This window comes from Camellia sinensis, chromosome 6, assembly GCF_055761805.1.
Source record: "Camellia sinensis isolate YWXY chromosome 6, ASM5576180v1, whole genome shotgun sequence".
Taxonomy (NCBI): Eukaryota; Viridiplantae; Streptophyta; class Magnoliopsida; order Ericales; family Theaceae; genus Camellia; species Camellia sinensis.
Window position 1 is genome coordinate 172,795,222 of NC_138966.1, and position 7,180 is coordinate 172,802,401.

The window sequence follows — 7,180 nt, forward strand, 5'->3', positions numbered from 1 at the left end:
ATCAAGCTACAATGACATGCTACTTCATGAAGCATACAAAGACTAGTTTGTGTGATTCACACTACAAGTGTATTAGGCATGCATGGAATGACCAAACCAAGCAAAAATAGTGGTAAGCCTCAGCAAAATAACCACAAATACATGCTAAGATACAAGCTAACACAAGCTTAACAAACATGCTCACACATGAGGCATTCAAGACAAGTATTGAAGACACAAGGAGAGGGGAAGACCCTCTCCTTTTTGGGGCCTTAAAACACCATCCCCACTAGAGGGATTTCAGTGATGAGAAGGCCAAAACAAGGTGATCCCAAAGCTTAAAAAGAAGGCACAAAAATAAGGCCAAACAAGGCCTAAGAGGGGATAAAAAACCCCAAACACAAAAGTGACCTTAAACAAAGATCTTAAGCACCAAAAATCAGAACTTTTTTTAGTTAAGAGTTAAGCTTAAAACAACATAAAAAAGGGTCCAAAAGCTTAAGCAAGAATGGGGGTTTAAAAGGTTAAAAACTCACCCTTGAAGACCTTCTTCAAAACCAAAACTTCAGCAGCTTTTTCCAACCAAAACCAGTCCAAAAGCTTCAAAAACAACCTCAAGGGACCTCAGCTCCAAGAATATGGTGTTTGAGTGTGTGTTTGCGTGTTAAAGTGTGGTAAAACTACACTTTTAAGGCACAAAATCAAGAACAAGAGCAATATAGAGACAAAGCTATATGTATAACCCTCAAGGCAATTTTTTTGAACCTAGAGGAGGGAGGAGGTGGTTCTCTCTTATAGAGAACCAAAAGAAAAGCTTCTTGAAGAAGCTAAGGTTCAAGGCCATCCCTCCATACACGTGTATGGAGGATGGTTCTGGTGCCCTCTAGCTGTGCCAGCTGGAGGAAAATATCTTCAAAAAGGTGACAAAAAGTGGCTGACCACTTGAAGTGGTCGGCCAACTACTTTAAGTGGTCTCCCAAAAAGACAACTGGTCGGCCATGGTGGGAGATGGTTAGCAGCATGAAAACAATGCAATGGTGTGGTGGCCAACCAGAAAAGATGGCCCAAAGACCAAGGAGACCAATTGTTAGACCAAAAAATTGGCTGGTAGGAAGAAAAGTGGTTTGCGGGGAGAGAAACTGGTCTCCCACCCTTGGACCACCTTCCAAACAAGGAAAACAAGGTTTGTACCAAAAACAAACCAAAACGGATGCAAAACGAAAGTTCGAGAGGCAAAGCGCGCAGCCAGGAGCCTCGAAAACTAGTTGACAAGCACCAAAAGTGGTTTACGACCACAAAAGTGGTCTCCCAAACCACAGTGGCCCTCTAGGCCAAAGAAACAAGGTGTGGTTCAAAAACCACGCCAAACAGAGAACGTTATGCGGTCCCGAGACAAGGCGCACGGCTGAAGGCTCCGAAAACCGGAAACTAGTCTCCAAACGGGAAAAGTGGTCTACGACAAAAAGTGGTCTACGAGACCTCTCCTTCCCTCAAGCAAGGAAAACAAGACTTGGTCCGCAAATCGAGCCAAAATACAAAGAGTTCAGAGGCCCGGAGGCAAGGCTCTCAGCCAAAAACTCCGAAACCTTGAAACGAGCATAACATGCGCAATCACCGAGTGCTCAATCGATGACGTGTGAGTCTTAAGGTCGGTAAAAAATGGGGTGTCTACAGTTGCCCCTCTTTGACAGAACTCGGAAGTCATAAGTGACGAGAGTGAATGTCAAAGCCCAGAGACGACCCATTTTTGACAAGGCCGAAGACTTAGACAAACAGGCAAGATAACAAAGAGATGTGCCCGTAGGCAGGGGCAAAATACAAATGACATGCAAGATGCCGAACATAACTTATGATCATGCAAAGAAAGATGTAACGAAGCAATTATACACAATAAATGCAACAGTTTAAGCAAGCAAATACAAATCAAACTACATTACATGCGGAAAGGATGTAAGAGAATTATACAATTCTCGCTATGCTCACGCAGAGAATACAATACCGTCCGGTTCGTCTGGTCGCGCCAGTTTCAAATGAACCATACATACAATATCGTGCCTGCATAAGAGAGAAACTCAATAGGTACAATATCGTTAGAAACATGCATAACAATGCAAGTGAGAAGTACGTGACAACGCAAGTGGAGGGGCGCATAACAATGCTAGTGAAACGTGCATAACAATACAAGTAGTGTACATAACAATGTAGGCGGAACGTGCATGACAACGCGCGTGAAGAGTGCATGACAATGCGGGTGGAAGGGGTGCATGACAATGCAACCTAATTGTGATCCATAACAATGCGGAAAGGGGTGCATGACAATGCAACCTAAGAGTGACGCATAACAATGCGGAAAGGGGTGCATGACAATGCAACCTAAGTGTGATGCATAACAATGAAGAAAGGGGTGCATGACAATGTAACCTAAGTGTGACGCATAACAATACGAAAGGGGTGCAAGACAATACAACCTAAGTGTGACGCATAACAATGCGGAAGGGGTGCAAGACAATGCAACGTAAGTGTGACGCATAACAATGTAGAAGGGATACGGGTGCATAACAATGTAACAGAAGTACACATAGCAATATAAGTAAAACGAGCGTGACAACACAAGTAGTGAATGCATAACAAAGCAACGAGTGGTGTGCATAACAAAAGCAAGAGAGGAAAGTGTGCATAACAATGCAAGAGTGGTATAACTTCGATAGCGGTATAACTTCGATAGCATGCCCTGAAACAAAATGCCAGTTAAAGAAAAAAATAAGCCTTAACGCGAGCAAATTAACCGGAACCTCCGATTTACCTCTCAAAGGGGTCACAACATACTTAAAAAGGATACACCTCATTCTTTGACTAGTGAGGATGAGCCATGCATCGAAGACTTGAATTGAAGTTCCCGAGGGGAGGATTCGCGCCGAAAAGTGTACCTTTCTTGTACTTTCCCGAGAGCCAAGGACTCCAATCATCACCAAAACACACAAGGAGAGCAAAGGAGCTCTGAAAATCATCCAGAAGGTTGGCCGACCAGTTATATCAGTGGTCGACCAGTTGTTGCCTTCCAAAGTGGTCGGCCGACCAGAAAAACTGGCTGGCTGACCAGTTTACAAAATCTGGGGCAGTTTTGTCTTTTCAAGGTCGGATCTTTAAATGGAAAGCTCCAAATCACTTTTGCTCACACCTCCAAGGCCGAAATGCATTTCTCTCCATCTCTAGACCCTTTTCTCTCTCAGATCTGCACTTTATATGCGTTTTCCAACACCCCACGCGAAGTTGTTTCGTGAAAACTTTCGATTCTCTTCGTTTTGAACCGATTAAAATTTGTTTTCGGAGCTTCTTTCTCCATTTCCACCACTTGAGGTATGTTTGTCTCGAAGTTTGGCATCTTTTCTCGGGCGTTGGCTTTTGTTGACTTTTCTTATTCCCGAGAGTTGACTTTTGTTGACTTTTTGCAATTTTGGCTTATTTCGCTCGTTTTTGCAAATTTCTTCAGATGGCTGATCATATTTTGTATGGTGGAGGCTCCCCGAGGGTAGAGGATGAGCCCAACATTATGCCGTTGCCTTCGAGGATACGGCCGTTCGACCCAGAGAGGTACCACCCACGGGAGCACATCCTACCTCCCAGTACCTTCCATCATTTTACTAACTTTGCGCGAGAGGCGCCCGCAGACTTACTGTTACGGGAGCCGGTGTCCCATCTATCTCACCACGCGCGAGAGGTACATACTTCACTTTTACATTTTCTGCGAAGTATTTTATCTGCTTATTCTGAACACATTCACATACACAATGCTTTTGCTCATAGTTGAACACAACTTGCACACAGCATTTTATCCACTTGGCACGCAGCTTTCAACATAACACTTTGCTCATCTGGCATCCAGCTCTTGACATAGTATTCCATTCATTTGGCGCACAGCTCATTCAGGCACACAACACATTTTAGGCACACAGCACATTTCACGATACTTTGTTCATTTGGCACACAACTCATTTGGGCACACAGCTCATTTAGGCACTCAGCTCATTTTGGGCACACAGCTCTTTTCGGGCACGCTACTCATTTTAGGCACACAGCACATTTCACGATACTTTGTTCATTTGGCACACAGCTCATTTTGGGACACAACTCATTTCACGATACTTTGTTCATTTGGCACGCAGTTCTTTTGGGCACTCAGCTCATAACATAGCACATTGTTCAATCTAAACACGCAGTTCATAACACAGTATTCTGCTCAATTTGAACACACAGTTCATAACGTAGTATTTTGGTTTATTTGGCACGCAGCTCATAACATAGCACACTGTTCAATCTAAACACGTAGTTCATAACACAGTTGTGGGAGCCGAATTTCATCAGATCCATAGGGATGAATGAGCGTGTCCGGTCAGGAGTGTAACCTCTACTCGGCACATAACCTGGTCAATCGAAGAGCCGAATAAAATAACCAGTACCCCAGCCAGTAGAACGGAGGCCGAATAGATGTGTATGTAACGGATCAAGGATGGGCCCAGTCAGAAGGCCCAAAGAGAATACTATAAATACGGGACCACCTATCAGAGAAAGGTATGTGAGAACTATTACACTTAACTTAGAATACAAGTAATCTTGAGTGCAGAGACTGACTTGCCCGTCGAAGTGCTAATTCCGGTACCCCTGACCAGAGTGTTTATTCATTTTCAGGTGACTAGTAGAGGATCACGAGCGTCTCCCAAGATCAGAAGAGTATTTCCAAATCATATCCCCACAATTGGCGCCATCTATGGGAATACTCAAATACATCCATGGCTGGTGTAACGGAACACCCTCCGATAGTCACTGATGAAACCACGCAGAGAGACGACTTCACTCCAACAAACATGCTTGGACCGGAGACTATCCCCGCAAGACGCGCTTTGAACTTCGCCTCACCCTCGACTCCAGAGCATGAAGCAATGCAAGCGATCATGGACACAAGCAAAGAAAAACGAACAAAGGTTGGAGAACATGATCGCAGAGAATGAACGTCTCCGTCAGGATTTGGCCTTGGAGGTGGCAAAGTCCAAACAAGCTATACACCAAGGCCCGGAATGACCTGTGAGGGCAGGTGGTCGACAATCTCTAGCCCAACAACAAGACACTAACAGCAACTCCGACTCATTATCCCCGAAGCCCAGGAAAAAGGGACGATCTAAAACTTCCAGTTCTTCTGAAGAGAGTCCCCGTATAAGGCATAAGCGAAGAAAAAACAGTTCGGATGAAGATCAACACGATCCTTTTGTACGACGGATTGCAAAGGCAGTGCTATCCAAGAAATTAAAAGCACCGTCATTCACTTTGTACGATGGTAAATTAGACCCCACCGATCACATCCGCCATTACAAGCAAGCCATGACACTACATGCAGATGACGAGGCTTTGATGTGCAGAATATTTTCGAGCAGTTTGGGACCACTAGCTGTCAAGTGGTATTACAAACTAGAGCCGGCTTCGATTAAAAGCTTCCACCAACTCCAAAAATCCTTAAGAGCAAGGTTTATCACTAATGAGGTCCATCCAAAGCAAGCCAATTCCCTCTGGGCAATGCAGATTCAACCGGGGGAAACCCTTCGCGCCTACTCGGTGCAGTGTTAGGAATGTTTCAATCTGGTAGATGATGCTTGCAATGACTCTATGGCCATCACCGCCTTCAAGATGGGGCTGCATCCCGACAATGCCCTCCGCAACTCTTTGACCAGATGACCCCCCAAAACAGTTTGGTTGTTGATGAAGAAAGTTGAAGAATACTATAAAGTGGAAGATGATGCCTTGAGGCTTAAAGCCGGCAATATCACCAACAAGATGGCTCCTGCTGAAATTGCTCAGCCGATAAATTCTGTAGCACCTCTGAGCCTTGAACCTCGCCATCGGGCAAAAGGAGATAAGAGACGGGATTCTCGTCGATCTAGTGACTAATGCTCTCACTGAGCGAATGAACAGCTGCAAGTCGATAGTAAGCGCACAAGGCGCGCCGACAAGAAATATATTGAGTTGTCAGAGCTGATCAGCACGGTTATGTCCAAAATCCAACATCTTCTATTCTTCAAATGGCCGTAAAAAATGGTGGGACCTCCCGATACTCGAAGACGGGATCGGCGGTGCGAGTATCATAAGGATCATGGCCATGAAACTGAGAGTTGTTATGCATTGAAAGATCACCTGGTGGAATTGGTGCAGGATGGTTGGCTGCAACAGTTCGTCCGAAAAGGCAACCTGACCAAAGCAATAGCCTTAAGACAGGATTCACCTCCGCTCGGCGTGATCCACATGATATACAGCTTGCCAATGTCATCGGCGGTGCATATGATTCAGTCAAACTCTGACCCTCAAAACCAACTCACTCCGGCTAAACGGCCCCATGAAGCCGTGGGCATTACTTTTGATGATTCAGATTTGGCCGGAGTAACAGTGCCCCACATTGATCCCTTGGTAGTTGAGTTACGCGTAAACCGGTTCACAGTTGAGCGCGTACTTATCGATCCGGGGAGCACATCGGAGGTTATGTATTATAAGACATTTACCAAACTCGACTTCTCTAAATCGAATCTCTCTTCGGCCCCATATCCACTATTCGGCTTCAACTCTAATCCAGAGTACTCGTTGGGGAAAATCACACTACCTGTTCGAGCGGGCTCCCGAACAGTAGATGTAGAATTCTTGGTTATCAAGCTTCCATCGCCGTACAATCTCATTATGGGGCGAACTTGGTTGCACACCATGCAGGCCGTGCCGAGTACATATCATCAGCTGCTACGCTTCCTGACGGAACGTGGCATTGAGCAAATTCACGGCTCCCAAAAATCGGCATAAGCATGTTATCTCCTTGTTGGAAAGATGGCAAAGGAGTTGCAAGTAAATTCCATTGAGGTGCCGGATCGGGAGAGCCTCGACGATGTTGGGTGGCTTCCAAGTGAAAAGGCCACGAAAGGCCTAGACCGAGTTGACATTGACGGAAGCCCAAAGAAGTTCTTCATGGTTGGTACCTCCCTGAGCCAAGCCGACAGACAGTAGCTAATCTCTTTCCTACTCAGCAACCTTGACGTCTTTGCGTGGACTCCATACGAGATGCCAGGTATAGATCCGTCTGTCTCACAGCACTGTTTGAATGTTGACATTAAGTGCAAGCCGATTATTCAGAAAAGCTGGCGGTCGGCCGCAGACCATACTGCCACCGTTGTTG